This window comes from Pelophylax lessonae (genome assembly GCF_965119305.1).
Source record: "Pelophylax lessonae genome assembly, chromosome: 1".
In the NCBI taxonomy this organism is placed as follows: domain Eukaryota; kingdom Metazoa; phylum Chordata; class Amphibia; order Anura; family Ranidae; genus Pelophylax; species Pelophylax lessonae.
The window spans coordinates 236138538-236156956 of record NC_138768.1 but is presented as its reverse complement, the minus strand read 5'-3'; the positions used below and the strand labels follow the sequence as shown (position 1 = coordinate 236156956).

The 18419-nt window shown below is 44.7% G+C and overlaps 1 protein-coding gene across 2 annotated transcripts in view; it reads left to right on the top strand.

Moving 5' to 3' along the window:
• The first annotated feature begins 286 nt into the window (after window positions 1-286).
• The window catches only part of CCDC92 (coiled-coil domain containing 92), a 100446-nt gene continuing 82313 nt past the window's right edge, over window positions 287-18419 (top strand). For both annotated transcript variants that reach the window (XM_082245684.1, XM_082245681.1), the window contains exon 1: window positions 287-655. The gene's annotated coding sequence lies outside the window, so the exon portion shown is untranslated. The remainder of the gene's footprint in view (window positions 656-18419) is intronic.

The following is an 18419-nucleotide window of genomic DNA, read 5'->3' as shown; positions in this document are numbered from 1 at the left end:
AGCATAATGGGCTAGCCTGCTGCATCATTTTTTCACTTTGATTTTCAGGGTGTCTTTGAATTCAGCCCTCTGTAGGTTGATCATTTTCATCAAGCAATGTGGCATCCTTTCCTTCCTATCACAATACCCAGTCCATACCAGTATAGATATCCAGCATGATATTTTCCCCAATAAGATCTGTTGTGTTTTCAAGTGTTTCTTTAATTTTGTGAGCAGTGTATTATTGTCCTAGTGCAGATAACCATCAGCAGTGTCTCTTGGAAGCCCCTAGCGGCTCTACGTGATACTACAACTCCAGGCTTCTTCCTGGGTGACCTCGTTTCCATGGTGACCGCATTGCACCTGAGCTCGGTGTCCGTGTAGCTCTCCGTGAAAGGATTAGGAGCCGGGGAGGGCCCGGAAGGCTCCGGAGCTACCTCAGGGGTACCGCACCGACCCGTACTTCAGCCAGAGGTCAGAGCTCTGACAGCGGGTGCTACTGTACAGCAAACGTGAGCTGAGAGCTGCGGTCAGCAGGAGGCCTCCCGTCATGCATCGCTTTATTGTGACTGGTAGCTCGGGGAGATAAGGGACCGACCGGACCAGCCGACATGAGACTTCTCAGGAGCTGCATGGCATAGGAGGCTTCTTCTGTGTATTCCACACCTATTGTGGGGTAAGCGGACGGCACTACGGTCATGTGTTATATCATAGCACTGCATTGTGCCTGGCACTACTGTTCCTGTCCTCCTCATTCACTGTCCTCCTCATACACTGTCCTAATACATTGTCCTCCTCATTCACTATGCCCCTCATACACTATCCCCCTCATACATTGTCCTCCTCATACACTGTCCTCCTCATACACTATCCTCCTCATACACTGTCCTCCTCTTACATTGTCCTCCTCATACACTGTCCTCCTCATACACTATCCTCCTCATACACTATCCTCCTCATACATTGTCCTCCTCTTACATTGCCCTCCTCCTCATACACTGTCCTCCTCATACACTATCCTCCTCATACATTGTCCTCCTCTTACATTGCCCTCCTCATACACTATCCTCCTCATACACCATCCTCCTCATACACTGTCCTCCTCATACACTATCCTCCTCATACATTGTCCTCCTCATAGACTGTCCTCCTCTTACATTGCCCTCCTCATACACTGTCCTCCTCTTACATTGTCCTCCTCATACACTGTCCTCCTCATACATTGTCCTCCTCATACACTGTCCTCCTCATACACTATCCTCCTCATACACTGTCCTCCTCATACACTGTCCTCCTCATACACTGTCCTCCTCATACACTGTCCTCCTCATACACTGTCCTCCTCTTACATTGCCCTCCTCATACATTGTCCTCCTCATACATTGTCCTCCTCATACACTGTCCTCCTCATACACTATCCTCCTCATACATTGTCCTCCTCATACACTGTCCTCCTCATACATTGTCCTCCTCATAGACTGTCCTCCTCTTACATTGTCCTCCTCATACACTATCCTCCTCATACACTATCCTCCTCATACATTGTCCTCCTCTTACATTGCCCTCCTCATACACTATCCTCCTCATACACCATCCTCCTCATACACCATCCTCCTCATACACTGTCCTCCTCATACATTGTCCTCCTCATACACTGTCCTCCTCATACACTATCCTCCTCATACACTATCCTCCTCATACATTGTCCTCCTCTTACATTGCCCTCCTCATACACTATCCTCCTCATACACCATCCTCCTCATACACTGTCCTCCTCATACACTATCCTCCTCATACATTGTCCTCCTCATAGACTGTCCTCCTCTTACATTGCCCTCCTCATACACTGTCCTCCTCTTACATTGTCCTCCTCATACATTGTCCTCCTCATACACTGTCCTCCTCATACACTATCCTCCTCATACACTGTCCTCCTCATACACTGTCCTCCTCATACACTGTCCTCCTCTTACATTGCCCTCCTCATACATTGTCCTCCTCATACACTGTCCTCCTCATACACTATCCTCCTCATACACTATCCTCCTCATACACTATCCTCCTCATACATTATCCTCCTCATACACTGTCCTCCTCATACACTGTCCTCCTCATACATTATCCTCCTCATACACTGTCCTCCTCATACACTGTCCTCCTCATACACTGTCCTCCTCATACACTGTCCTCCTCATACATTGTCCTCCTCATACACTATCCTCCTCATACACTATCCTCCTCATACACTATCCTCCTCATACACTGTCCTCCTCATACACTGTCCTCCTCTTACACTGTCCTCCTCTTACACTGTCCTCCTCTTACACTGTCCTCCTCATACACTATCCTCCTCAAACACTGTCCTCCTCAAACACTGTCCTCCTCATACTCTATCCTCCTCATACACTGTCCTCCTCATACACTGTCCTCCTCATACTCTATCCTCCTCATACACTGTCCTCCTCATACACTGTCCTCCTCATACACTGTCCTCCTCATACTCTATCCTCCTCATACTCTATCCTCCTCATACACTGTCCTCCTCATACACTGTCCTCCTCATACACTATCCTGCTCATACACTATCCTCCTCATACATTGCCCCCCCATGCACCAACCTCTTCATACAACGTCCTCCTCATACACTGACCTCTTCATACATTATCCTCCTCATACAACGTCCTCCTCATACATTGCCCCCCCATGCACCAACCTCTTCATACAACGGCCTCCTCATACACTGTCCTCTTCATACATTATCCTCCTCATACATTGTCCTCCTCATACACTGTCCTCCTCATAATAGAGATAGGTGTAGCACTAGGCAGATGCAGACCTCAGACCAAACAAAAGGGGGGGGGAGGGCACTCCTCATGGTGTAGGAAGTTTCTCCAAAGGATTTATTAAAAATAGTAGGCAACTTACATAAATATAGAGCCGGCAGGCATTCACATGTAGAAGCAGCCCCCCCTTTTGTTTGGTCTGAGGTCTGATGTTCATACCTTCCGGCATACTTTCAAGAACCGCAAGGGGATTGGTTACATCTATGGGAGTACTCCTGGCGATTGTGAGCTCCTGTGTGTGATTGACCTTTGTGATGAGGGTCAATTCTGTCCGCTAAGAGGCTGGATCAAGCACTGATGTCCTGATTTATTGGACTCTAGCTTTGCACTTATCTGTCTGTGTGGATATGGACTTTATATGATATCTGCCTAGCGCTACACCTGTCTCTATTATTTTATCAATCTATTATTCAAGATCTTTCTGTTAGCTGCTGTCTTGTATATCAGTTTATATTGAGGTTGGCGCAGTATATTATTATCTCTGTTATTGTCCTCCTCATACACCGACATCTTCATACATTGTCCTCCTCATTCAACGTCCTCCTCATACACTGACCTCCTCATACAACATCCTCCTCATACACCAACCTCTTCTTCATACATTGTCCTTCTCATACATTGTCATCCTCATACACAAACTCCTCATACACGGACCTCCACATACATTGTCCTCCTCATACACTGTCTGTCTTGTACCCAGATCTCCTCATACACTGTCCTCATACACCAACCTCCACATACAATGTCCTCCTCATACACTGACTTCTTCATACATTGTCTTCCTCATACATTGTCCTCCTCATACACCAACCTCTTCATACATTGTCCTTCTCATACGCCAACCTCCTCATACATTGTCCTCCTCATACAACTTCCTCTTCATACACTGTCCTCTTCATACACTGTCCTCTTCATACACTGTCCTCTTCATACACTGTCCTCCTCATACAACTTCCTCTTCATACACTGTCCTCTTCATACACTGTCCTCTTCATACACTGTCCTCTTCATACACTGTCCTCTTCATACACTGTCCTCCTCATACATTGTCCTCCTCATACATTGTCCTCCTCATACATTGTCCTCCTCATACTCCGACCTCTTCTTACATTGTTCTACTCATACGCTGACCTCCTCATACACTGACCTCCACATACACTGACCTCCTCATACAACGTCCTCATACACCAACCTCTTCATACATTGTCCTCCTCATACATTTAAAAAGAAGGTTATAACCGCGCTAAAGGCAACAAATAATGAGCTGCGACTTCAAGTGTGACCACACCCTTAAAAATTATATATTGTATAAGTCGCGCTAAATTAAAAAATAAACAAATGAATGTCCAACTGTTTACAGTCCCAAATAACATAAAGTGACTGGTGATGTATGAAATCTTGTGCTGCTTCCAAAAGATCCCGTAGGAATTGTGCTTACCAGAACGGCAATTTTAAATTGCAGAATTCATGTGATGAGATGAGTTCACGAGCCCAGGTGATCCAATGGAATTCTAGCGCAAGGAACTCCCAATATTGTGGTCGTGTTTCATGTGAAGGAAAAATAATAATCCATAGCGTGATACCGTAAAGAATTGTCAATAATATAACTGTGTAGGACTACAAATACTGTGAATCAATCACCAATTGTGCAGCCGCTTACCAAATGACTAGTGAAAAGGCATGTAATCAAATCAAAAGAAAAGGACCACCACCAGACGTAGAGCCTCTTACCAGATAGATCTTTATAGATGTGTTCTATCCAAGTATAGAAAAGGTGAACCACCACCAGACATAAGGCCTCTTACCAGATGGAAATGAAAAGCCAGCAGAACATTGAATCCACATGCACCAATATCAGCAAGCCACCCAAGAGCGCATAAAGCCTCTTACCAGACCAAATGAAAAATGCTCGATAACACTTGGTATATTTTCCAATGGAGAGGTAACTTCAAGGTCCCAATGACAATCCGGGCAAATCACTGATAAGTACCACGATGTACCGCTTAATGTGCCTAGGTGGCCTCTCAGACCCCCTATGCCACAAGCTGAGCCACTGTGTTTCTCAGGGTTGCAACGCCAGACCAGCCGATAAAGGAAAGAGAAGGCGCCAATAGTGTAAAAAACTTCCAACAGATTTATTTACATAGGTAGTGTACTTACAAACATAGAAGAAAATTAGCGAAGGATGTAGAGCCGCCGGCCGGACGGCAAGGCGCATCCGTTCCCTCGATAAGCTTCCGGAGATGACGTCAGCACGCCATGACCTAACGGCGTTTCGTCCGAGGAGACGTTCCCAGAAGGCGCGGCGTCCACGGCGTGGAGCCTGGACATCATCTCCCGAAGGGCATCCCTCCCCTATTCGTGACTGTTTTTTTTTGCGTTGGATGACATACAAGACATGTGAGTGTGTTACCTTATGTTTTATTTTATTTAATAAAACCCTTTCAAACGGTATCACGCTATTGGGATTATGTTCTCTCCTCCCCATATGCTGCTGAGCTTTTTTTGACTGCGCTGGTGCGATTCCTGTTGTGGATACTCTGGACCAGTGACCATCATTATAAGCCTGAATGCTCAAACACGAAAGTGGGTTGGGCCACAGCATCTGGTGAGTGGGCAATTCTCCTCCCCCCTTGGAGCACGGTGGTGGTGGTGATCCTTTTGAGAAACACGTCTTCGTACATTATCATCCCAGGAGATAGAGTGAAGGATTATGGACTGTTTGAGTCATTTCTGAACTTTTTCCTGCTGCCTATGTGACATCTATTGCATTTCGGACTTTTGTGCAGTGGGCACAGTATTTTTTTGGCACTTGCTTCTTGACAAGTTTGCGCTACTATATATATATATAGGGATATTGCTGAGTATCTATCTATTATATATCTTTCTCCATATGTTTTAGTTAAGTAGCTGCATAGCCAATTTATTTATTGGTGAGTGGTCCTCATTTGAAGCGCTTGGGATAGCTTATACCTTTATTTGGTTTTTGTTGGGCATTTAAGCTGTCATATTATATTGTTAGTATGATGCTTCCGACAGCCGACAGCGCATTTTCGGCCAAACAGAATCTGTTGTGCAGACTTTAAAATATTTGTTGGCCGTCACCAGAACGGCCGATTGTTCGCCAGTCAGTACAGAATTCGGCCGACAGACAGCAGATTAGCAAGACTGGGCATGCTCAGAAAAGAAAAAACACAGGGAAAGTTAACCATCACATGACATCACTTCTGCAGTCGGCTGTTGTTGGCCGACAAAATTCGTGTGCAGTCTTTTGCAGTTTTCAACAGACACGACAGCCCTGGACAAAAGACGGCCGATCGTTGGGCCGACAATCGCTACGTGTGTACGGGGCTTTATACACCGATCTCGTACGCCGATCTCCTGATACAATGTCCTCCTCATACAACATCCTCCTCATACACTTTCCTTTTCTTACAACATTCTCCCCATAAACCGACCTCCTCATACACTGACCTCCTCATACATTGTCGTCCTCATACACCGACCTCCACGTACTCAGATCTTCTAATACACTATCCTCCTCATACATTTTCCTGCTCATACACAGATCTCCTCATACATTGTCATCCTCATACACTCACCTTCTCGTACCACGATCTCCTCATACACTACCCTCCTCATACACTGACTTTCTTCTACCCAGATCTTCTCATACACTATCCTCCTCGTATATTGTCCTCCTCATACACAGATCTCCTAATACATTGTCCTCCTCATACAGCGTCCTCCTCATACAACGTCCTCCTCATACAACGTCCTCCTCATACAACGTCCTCCTCATACAACGTTCTCCTAATACAACGTCCTTCTCATACAACATCCTCGTCATTCCCTGACCTCCTCATACCCTGTCCTCCTCATACACCGATCACCGGATACAATGTCCTCATACACTTTGCTTCTCATACAACATTCTCCTCATAAACCGACCTCCTCATAGAATGTCCTCCTCACTTTCCCTCATACACCATCCTTTTCGTACCCTGATCTCTTCATACACTATCCTCCTTATACACCAACCTCCTCGTACCTACCGTATAAGACGACTGGGCGTATAAGACGACCCCCCTAATTTTCAAGTTAAAACATAGGTTTTGGGCTATACTCGCCGTATAAGACTACCCCCCTTCCGAAGCAAGGCAACACCATTGAAATACATCAGATTTCTCATAGATCTCCAAGGTACCTAATACTGTAATACATGTAATCTCTCATAATATCTCCAAGGTACCCTAACTATAAGTATTACCAGTTGATGTAATCAAGACGCTGGCTGTGCGGGAATCCTGTACCGGTATACCGTATGTACCGTAGCTTCGGCTACATACAGTATACCGCGCTGAGCCAATCACAGTGAGCGATGTATTCTATTATTGAATGCAAAGCCTGCTCGGATTGGCAGAGTCAGAGAGGCGGGTTGTTGTTACTCTGCCAATCCGAGCAGGCTTTGTATTCAATAATAGAATACATCGCTCTCCCTGATTGGCTCAGTGCGGTACACTGTATGTAGCCGAAGCTACGGTATATACGGTATACCGGTACAGGATTCCCGCACAGCCAGCGTCTTGAGAGATTACACCTACCGGTAATACTTATACTTAGGTTACCTTGGAGATATTATACTCAGCGTATAAGACGACCCCCCATTTTTGGGGGATTTTATTGAGGTTCAAAAGTAGTCTTATACGCCAGAAAATACAGTAGATCTCCTCATAACGTTCTCCTCATACCCTGATCTCCTACACCAGTGATGGTGAACTTTGGAACTCCAGATGTTTTGGAACTACAGTTCCCATGATGCTCATGTACTCTGAAGTGTATTTGAGCATCATTGGAAATATAGTTCCAAAACATCTGGTCATCAATGTCCTACACTATCCTTCTCACACAACGTTCCCCTCATACAACATCCTCCTCGTACCCTGATCCCCTTGTAAACTGTCCTTCTCGTACCCTGATCCCCTCCTACACCGTCTTCTTTGTACCCCGATCTTTTCATACATTATCATCCTCATACACCCACCTCCTCGTACCCAAATCTCCTCATACAATATCCTCCTCATACAATGTCCTCCTCCTCGTACCCTGATTCCCTCATACACCATCCTCTTCATACCCTGATCTCTTCATACACTCTCTTCCTCATACCCAGATCTTCTCATACAACATGCTCCTCATACAACGTCCTCCTCTTACCCTGATCCCCTCATACAACGTCCTCTTCATATCCTGATCTATTCATACACTATCCTCCTCGTACCCCAATCTCCTCATACACTATCTCTCTCACACAACATTATCCCCATACAACATCACCCTCGTATCCCGATCCCCTCATTTACCGTCCTCTTCGTACCCGATCTATTCATATACTATACCCCTCGTACCCCAATCCCCTCCTAGACTATCCTTCTCGTACAACATCCTCCTCATACACTGATCTCCTCATACACTATCCTTCTCATACAACATCCTCCTCATACACTGATCTCCTCATACATTATCCTTCTCATACAACATCCTCCTTGTACCCCAATCCCCTCATGCGCCATCCTCTTTGTACCCCAATCTTTTTATACATTATCCTCCTCGTACCCTGACCTCCTCATACACTATTCTCCTTGTACCCTGACCTCCTTATACATTATCCTTCTCATACCCTGATCACCTCATAGTGTCCTCCTTGTACCCCGATGCCCTCATACACCCTCCTCTTTGTATCCTGATTTCTTTATACACTATCCTCCTTGTACCCCGATCCCCTTATATATGGTCCTCTTCGTACCCTGATCTCTTCATACACTATCCTCCTCATACCCCTGATCTCCTCATAGACTATCCTTCTCATACGACATCCTCCTCATAGAAAGTACAACATAGACTATCCTTCTCATAGAACATCCTCCTCATACCCCCAATCTCCTCATAGACTATCCTTCTCATAGAACATCCTCCTCATAGAAAGTACAACATAGACTATCCTTCTCATAGAACATCCTCCTCATACCCCCAATCTCCTCATAGACTATCCTTCTCATACGACATCCTCCTCATAGAAAGTACAACATAGACTATCCTTCTCATAGAACACCCTCCTCATACCCCCAATCTCCTCATAGACTATCCTTCTCATAGAAAATCCTCCTCATAGAAAGTACAACATAGACTATCCTTCTCATAGAACATCCTCCTCATACCCCCAATCTCCTCATAGACTATCCTTCTCATACGACATCCTCCTCATAGAAAGTACAACATAGACTATCCTTCTCATAGAACATCCTCCTCATACCCCCAATCTCCTCATAGACTATCCTTCTCATACGACATCCTCCTCATAGAAAGTACAACATAGACTATCCTTCTCATAGAACATCCTCCTCATACCCCCAATCTCCTCATAGACTATCCTTCTCATACGACATCTTCCTCATAGAAAGTACAACATAGACTATCCTTCTCATAGAACATCCTCCTCATACCCCCAATCTCCTCATAGACTATCCTTCTCATACGACATCCTCCTCATAGAAAGTACAACATAGACTATCCTTCTCATAGAACATCCTCCTCATACCCCCAATCTCCTCATAGACTATCCTTCTCATACGACATCCTCCTCATAGAAAGTACAACATAGACTATCCTTCTCATAGAACATCCTCCTCATACCCCCAATCTCCTCATAGACTATCCTTCTCATACGACATCTTCCTCATAGAAAGTACAACATAGACTATCCTTCTCATAGAACATCCTCCTCATACCCCCAATCTCCTCATAGACTATCCTTCTCATACGACATCTTCCTCATAGAAAGTACAACATAGACTATCCTTCTCATACAACAGCCCTAATGCATAGATAAAGCAAAGTGCCTTGTTTCCAATGGTGTCAGTTCATACTACAGTGTTGCTCTTGTATGCTTATGTACACTGCATGCAGTATTGTTCTTCAGCGCAGCAGTTGCGATGAGAACCATTACATCACAACACTGCTGTAAGGAATAGAACTATATTAAAAGATCACTTAACTTTTCAGTAAAGTTTTGTGAAAATAGTAAACAGTTTGATGCAACATAATCTGCATTTCCTAGTGCACACCAGCAGTCGCGTGTTCAGTACGAAATGCTGGTGTTAATGAGCCCTAAACAGACTTTATGCTTCCAACTTCATGTTCTGCTGTATGTTAGGGCCCGTTCACACTAGGAACTGCAGGTGAATTGCATAGGATTGCGCTGCATGTTCTGTGCGATTCACTTACAGTTCTGTGCAGTGCGATTTCAGCTGTAATCACTCTGCACCAAAAGTAGTGCATGCAGTACTTTCAGGAAATGCATTGCAACCGGATCCCATAGTACATTTGTACCATGTGATCTAGTAAGGGCAAATGCACTGTGTTTGTGACCTGCGTTTGGGGTGTCATTAACTTTGCACTGACACCTGCTGCAGATCGCAAGGGCAGCACAGATACAGCCGCTGTTCCCAATTTGCAAATTTAAATACTTACTTGGTGTTCCAGTTATAAACAATTCATAATAATAATGTGCTATAAATAACCAATTCATTTATCAATTTATATATCATAAAGTGCTAAAGTGTCCAATTAAATTTCAAAAATAGTCCATATGTGTATCCATTGTGCGTCAAAAGTGCTCTGTGCATTAAACTTCAAAAACATTCAGTTTTTCATGTGCAGTCCGCCACTTGGTGCTCCCCTCCTTTGCCTTCACACTCACCTGAAAAAGATGATGTACTCTCTTTGTATATGTACAAACAGCCTTTACTCTCAGTTATCTCCACTGCTGATCTTCCATTCTGTTCGGTTATGTGTGCATGTTTGGGGACATAAATTAGGCAATACTCCATGGGGATAACCACTAGGCGTCTCTCCTAGAGGATAGGCACACATATTGACAATATTACCTTTGCGTATACCCATGAAAACGAGGTCTTTAAAACTATAACATACATTTATATGAATTTAGAAATGTCCTATAAATATACATGTTTGTCATGCAGTGTGAATAAGGGTGGGCAGCCTCATCACTGAAGAAATCATCGGTGATGCTGTAAATGTAAAAGAGGGCATATAGTTAATTTTGGAGTGTGTGAATGATGCCAGATCTTTGACTGTACATTACACCCACCAATGTATAGGTGTATTTGTGCTTTTTGACAAAAATAGTAGGCAATCTATCAGAAGGTTTGACTATAAACTCTTCTTGTTTGGACCTATCCTGCTGCATAGCCATGAGTGCCTCTACTACTTTCTATGGAACTTTGCTGCAGTGCAGCTGCGCTGCTATCCCTGGGCAGTGTGCTGTGACTTCCAATAGATTTTATGTGTACACTTGATATTATAGCTAGCACTTCTTGATATGCATGCTTAGAAGCAATCTGTAAATGTATCTCCAATTTATATAGAAACTAGTAAATGTGTGACTGCTAATATAACCAGCAAGAGTGAGCCTGCTGGGCACAGGGCATACACAGGGCATACCAGACTGGGCTTGTACAGAAGCTGCAGAAACAATAGTATGGGGGAGTTGCTGCAAAGCAGGAAGTGTAAAAATCAGAACTTCGGCCAAAACCTTTTCATTTTTCTTTTGAAGAGTGGAGAAGGAATGGATACTATCCCTGTGTCAATGCAGGAAATGGAGAGGGGGGGATGGGAATTGAAGGAATACGGTGATAAAAATCCATAGAGGAGTTCTAATATATCCACAGTTTGCTACAACAAGCATTTTCTTGCCATTTCTCTTTCATTTAAAGAGATTTTCCATGACTTTCTGTTCCTCTGACCATCTGTGTAACCCTTCCCGACTATATATAAAAAATATGTATGTATTTGAGCACACAGGATTCACACGAGTAGCATATAGCTTACTGCCAGCAAATGCAAGACACTTCTATGAATAGTGTCATTTATAGCTATTGGTTATTTCATTCAGTGACCTGATACAGACAAACCTCTTAGATGGTCAGTATAGATCAGTGTTTCTCAACCTTTTTTCAGTTGAGGCACACCCACAAATTATGGGCAGTCTCGAGGCACCCTTTAAAATTATGGACAGTGTTGAGGCATTCCATCCTAAAATGTAACAACTATTCTAATAGTTTTACATAATGCAGCAACATACACACACGTAGGACGCCCAATGTTAGAGGTCCAAGTTGGTACTGACTAGTATTCCAAGGTTTCTCTTTTTCCTCAGTTTTTCTCCATTGCTCAGCTAATGTGACCCCAAAACTTATGGAGAGATGTAGGGGAGGGTCAAACAAGCATGCTACACAGGCAACTGGCATCCTCCTTATCAACTGATGATGTCATTCATCCTGTGCAGGTCGGCAGCTAGAGGGTCGTAATGGTGCACAATGAAAACCCCTGGCTTTGTGTAACTAAAAGGCAGGCTTCATCCACCCGCTGCCTTGTGTACACTTTTTGGGAGATTTTTGGGGCATTTTGCTGAGGCACACCAGGGTGGAGGCGCCTAGTGACAGATGTCAGCACACAAAGAGTGGATGCTGGGAAGATAGAAATGAGAAGAGGTGTAGCATTGGTTCACAAAGGAGCAGAGAGTGACTAGGTGTCCCAGGAGCCGCACATCAAGTCAAGACCTGCTGTATGATAGTGAATGGTCATCTCAGCCTGGACCCCCACCCCCTTCCACCTGGAGACTCCATGCTCGTTGGCCAGGGTGAAATGCGTTGGCAGCGCGGCCTGGTGGGGGTCCAGGCTGAGATGGCCATTCACTATCATACAGCAGGTCTTGACTTGATGTGTGGCTCCCGGGATACCTAGTCATTCACTGCCATTGCCTGGAGTAAAGATGAACTCCGTCCCCAGCCAGCATTCACAGCATTGTGCACAGGACTTCATTCCCATACAGCCTGGGCCGCTCATACACATATCCTTGGCTCGCAAAGCAGCAGTCTTAGTAGAGAATGAATGATATTGCAGATGCTCTATTTTTTGAGAAAATCAGTGTGCCACTTATGGTGATGACAGTTGTTACAAACAAACAACACTGTTAGGGGCATGTCACACTAGTGATCCCAACTCACTAAAAACAAAATTATTACCAGTTTCCATGTATCGCTTGCTGGCTGGATGAATGAGGCTTTGCTCTCTTGCTGACACAAAGGCAGTAACATGACAAGGAGAGAGCGACATCTTGCTCATTCAGCCAACGAGAGAGAGCAACACATAGAAACAGGTGAGTATTGTTCTCACCCTTTAGCGCTGTATAGTGATCCTGTCACTGATGAGTTCCCCATAGCCACAGGATTGCTCGTGTACAATAGAATTGGTTTGTGTAAATTTCCTCCCACTTGACTTCTTGAGTACCTTGGTCTACCAGAGAGGACAAGAAAGTAATGAGTTTTTATGACTATAAGTTAGTTAAATACACAGGTATGTTAATATTGCTTGCGTTCAGAAAGTTGCATATTGGTATGAATACTGTTTAGAGAGAATGCAATACACACAGGTGAAATATACAGAACTATTCAGTGTCTAAAAAATAACCAAAGCCCCATGCATCCTTCATTCCTACAGACCAGTAAAAAGAAAATCGTTCTGAGCCACTAAGGCACTCTTATACAACAGGGAGATGGCTAGTTGGTGCAATTTATCCCAGAAGGTCAAAGGGGGGGGGGGGGGGGTACACAGAACCTCTTCTTTTGCTTTTCTCTCAAATTATTTGAAAAACAACAACGTTTGACCATTTTGCTTAACTACTTGCCATCCTGGCCGATTCTGACACTTCACTCCTACATGTAAAAATCTACTTTTTTTTTTTTGCTAGAAAATTACTTAGAACCCCTAAACATTATATAGATTATTTTAAGAATAAAATGGTGGGTGTTGCAATTTTTTTATGACACACGGTATTTGCACTGCGCTTTTTCAAACGCAATTTCTTTGGGGGGGAAAAAAAACATTTTATGAATTAAAAAACAAAACACTAAAGTTAGCCCAATTTTTTTTTTTTGTATAATGTGAAAGATGATGTTACACTGAGTAACTAGATACCTAACATGTCACACTTTAAAATTGCGTATGCCTGTGGAATGGCGATAAACTACAGTGCTTAAAATTCTCCATAGGCGACACTTTAACCACTTTAACACTAGCCACTGTGCTGCTACTACGGCACAGTGGCTCGTTATCTTCTAGTGACGTAGACCTACGTCGCTAGACTCCTCCCCTGTAGGCGGCGCTCGCGCGCCGCCGGAGGCACGCTCCCGCTGTTTTAATTCACAGCAAGAGTCGGGCCAGGGGAAGAGCGGCGGCGATCGCCGCTGCTCTGCCCCGATCGTCTGGGAATCCAGTTTGGAGATCCGCCTGCCTGTGTAAACAAAGCGGACGGATCTCCTCAGTGACAGGGAGTGACAGATCTGAGTGTTCAGCATAGCTGGACATCCGATCTGTCCCTGTCTCACACAGTCACCTCCCCCCCCCCACACGTCAGTAAGCACCAGGCATACATTAACCCCTCCCTCTCCAATAAAATTAACCCCTTCCCTGCCAGTGTCATTTTTACAGTAACAGTGCATATTTATAGCACTGATTACTGCAGTAATGTCACTGGTACCCCCAAAAGTGTCAAAAATGTCAGTCAAGGGTCCGATCTGTCCGCCGCAATGTCGCAGTCCCGCAAAAAAAATCACAGATCGCCGCCATTACTCGTAAAAAAAAAAACACCAAAAATGACAGAAATCTTTCCCTTAGTTAGTAAACGCAATAACTTTTGCGCAAACCAATCAAAATACGCTTATTGCGATTTTTTTTTTACCAAACATAGGTAGCAGAAAACAAATTGGCCAAAAATTTAAAAAAAATTTGGTTTTTACATCTTTTTTGGGGGGAATTTCATATAAAAAAATGTTAAAAATATTATTTTTTCAAAATAAACGCTCTTTTTTTGTTTATAGCGCAAAAAGTAAAAATCGCACAGGTGATCAAATACCACCAAAAGAAAGCTCTGTTTGTAGGAAAAAAAGGACGTAAATTTTGTTTGGGTACAGCGTCGCATGACCGCGCAATTGTCAGTTAAAGTCGCACAGCGCCGAATCGCAAAAAGTGGCCCAGACGTAAGACAGCAAAATGCTCTAGTGGTAAAGTGGTTAAACGCCTTTACAGGTTACCAGTTTAGAGTTACACAGGAGGTCTGGAGCTACAAATATTGCTCTTGCTTTGACGTTCGCAGCAATACCTCACATGTGTGGTGCGATCACCATTTACATATGCTTGCGAGAGTAACGTGTGCTTTTGCATTTGCACGTGAGCATGGTGGGACGGGGGCGCTTTAAGTTTTTTTGATTAACTTTATTGCTATCACAAGGGATAAACCACATCCCTTGTGACAACATGGGCAATGACAGGTAATTTTTTATGGAGAGATCTGGGGTCTATTGGATCCCAAATCTCTCCTCTAGCCTCCAATGCAGCCGATCAGGCAAAGATGGCGGGCAGGGAACCGAAAGCGATCAACTACTTGTCGCTTCTGGTTTCCAGGGTTACAGAGAGAGAGAAACAACGTCAGGCCGCTGGCTGCAACGCTCCCAAGCTCTGCGATTGGACAGTAGCAGCCACGGAAGGGGGGTGGTACCACATTCCGCCACCCGCAGAAGTGATCGAGTGCTAATTAGCCACGCAGATCACTTTTGCCTGTTAGGGAATCGCCGGCTGAAAAGATACATACCGGAATGATGCCTGTAGATGCAGGCATCATTCCGATATAACCACTGAAACCAGAGGATATCCATGGACGTCCTCCTGGCAGGAAGTGGTTAAAAAGGAAAAGTATTGTTTGTAATTGGCAGGCACTTATTTTTTTTATTACTTGTTTTTACCTAAAAGCTATTAGATTTAATTTTTACGTACTTACTGTTCCATTGCCTTTTTCTTTTTAAAGTAGAGTTTTGTGGATTAGGTGCTCGTGGAAAGATACATTTGCCACTACAATTTTAGGGCTTTTGCACAGTAACGGCTTGGCCTATTCAACATAATTGCCAATGTATTTCCTCTGCCAGGGCTGCCCAGTTACAGCGTACAGTTACAGTGTATTGTATACATGAGCACAGCATAACGGAGTACTTGTGTTTATGATAGAATTACTGTATATACAAGTATAGCAGTGCACAGCCATTTATGCCAGTGGGAGTCTATACGCTCCACCTGGGCTGTCTGAGCAAAGGAAGTTTCATTGAACGGGCCCAGCTGCCCATATGTAAAAAGCCCTACAATGACTGCTTAACAGTTGTGATAAGATATCAGGCTGACAGGATTACAATGTGGAAAGAAGCAGTAGAGCACAACCATTGTGTAGCATTACAAATAGGAAACAGAGCCTGTGTTATGTACAAGTCTGGCTTCTCAATTTACATGTAAACATTTAACTAGATAGCAAAGTAGCCTTTTTGGTTGCTATCAGGACTGTAAAATGTGTCTAAGGGTTGCTGCTCTCTCTTGTAAAGAGTCGAGATGAATACATTACTGTATTCACAATTTTGACTTAGCCCCCGGTCACACCAAATCCAACTTTGAAATTGTGCGACCTCATTTGAAATCGCACGATCTCAAAGCCGCATGTCAGTGCAACTTCAGGTGCGACTTGGCTGACACCTGTGGGATTATATGCACAAATTTCTATACAAGTTGCATCTGAAATAGGCAAAAATTATTTTTCAAATCGGTGTGGCATCGCAAAGTCATCGTCGCACCAATTTGAACAGTTCCATTGCGAACAATAGCGTGCAACTTGTCATGCAATTTGGATCTGTCATATTGCATGACAAGTGGTACCGGTGTGACGTACAGTACAGGACACTCTCCTTTCCATTTCTTGGTTAGTCTGCAATGTTTACTACAAAACTGAGGGGTCATAAAGTTGGTTGGGTTATAGGGGAGGTGCCCAGGGGGTGTCTTTAAAAGCTTTGGAAGTGTCCCAATCACCTGAAGGCACAAGCCCTATATCCCAGGGTCTATGAATACTTCGCCTATGTCCTGTACTGTACTGCAAGATATGGAAAGTCCAAATTCCTCTTTTTCACTTACCTATAAATTCCATATCTGAGAGTACAGGACAGGACACTGACCACCCACCCTTCTGTTCCTGTGTTGCTCTGCATTGCTTGCTAAAAAACTGAGGACTCACAGAATGGTGTAGGGTTGTAGGGGTATGCCCATAAGGCGTGGTATTAAAAACCTTGCCTGTGTCCATTCACCTGAAGGTACCAGCCTATAAAGCCTATAAAGACAGGTATATGAATATCAAGCATGTACAGTAAAATTATGATGAAAGGAATTGTGACTTGCCTGTTAATTCTTTATCTTGGAGTAAAGTACTGGGGGTAAACACATGCCCAGCCACAAATCAAAGCATGGCAGGAATTATACTTCCTTTTGCGCTCAAGCGCGACCTTTTCAGCTGATTGGGGCTGCACTTCAACTGCTGTGTTCAGTGCGCACGGTTGCAGCGTAGATGCACACTGGATATTTTTACAACTGCTGTTTTGTGCGTCAGACGTTTTGTTTTTTCTGCATCCGATAAACTCCACAGCATGTTATCCTATGTGTCCATGCACACATAGGCTGTTATCAGCAGCTTTTGGCAAGGACCTTTTCTGGCTGGAAAAAACCCCAGAACTAGTGGGTTTTAGGAGGAGTTTTTCAGCTGTAAAAACTAGGGATAGACCACTATGGTTTTTTCAGGGCCGATACCGATATTTTGGTCACAACGTATCGGTATCGGCTGATATGGGCCAATATTTTGTACATTTAAAGTTTTGAAAAATAAAGACCATTTTTGACACAAATCTGGTACTGAACATGTTAATTTTTGTTAAATGCTTAATGGCTGGCTTGCTGGCACCCTGTGGTGGGTGGCTAGCTGGCTGGCACCCTGTGGTGGGTGGCTAGCTGGCTGGCACCCCTGGTGGGTGGCTAGCTGGCTGGCACCCTGTGGTGGCTGGCTGGCTGGCACCCTGTGGTGGCTGGCTGGCTGGCACCCTGTGGTGGGTGGCTGGCTGGCACCCTGTGGTGGGTGGGTGGCTGGCTGGCACCCTGTGGTGGGTGGATGGCTGGCTGGCACCCTGTGGTGGGTGGCTGGCTGGCACCCTGTGGTAGTTGGGTGGCTGGTACAGGGCCTGTGGGCGGCTGTCTGTCTGGCACCCCGTGGTGGGTGGCTGGCTGGCTGGCACCCTGTCCTGGGTGGCTGGCTGGCACAGGGGCTGTGGGTGGCTGGCTGGCTGGTACAGGGCCTGTGGAAGGCTGGCTGGTACAGTGCCTGTGGCTGGCTGGTACAGGGCCTGTAGGTGGCTGGCTGGTACAGGGCCTGTAGGTGGCTGGCTGGTACAGGGCCTGTGGATGTGGGTGGCTGGCTGGCACCGGCTGCTGTGGATGGGTGATACACTCCCTCGAGACTAGTCCCGACTCCAGACGAGGCTGTCCAAGGTGAGGGAGGCGGCCTAAGAAGGCAGAATGACCCTTTTATTTGGTCCGTACCAGAATCGGATCACATGGGTGTTCACACCTATGCGATCTGATTCCTGCCTGAATTGACAGTTC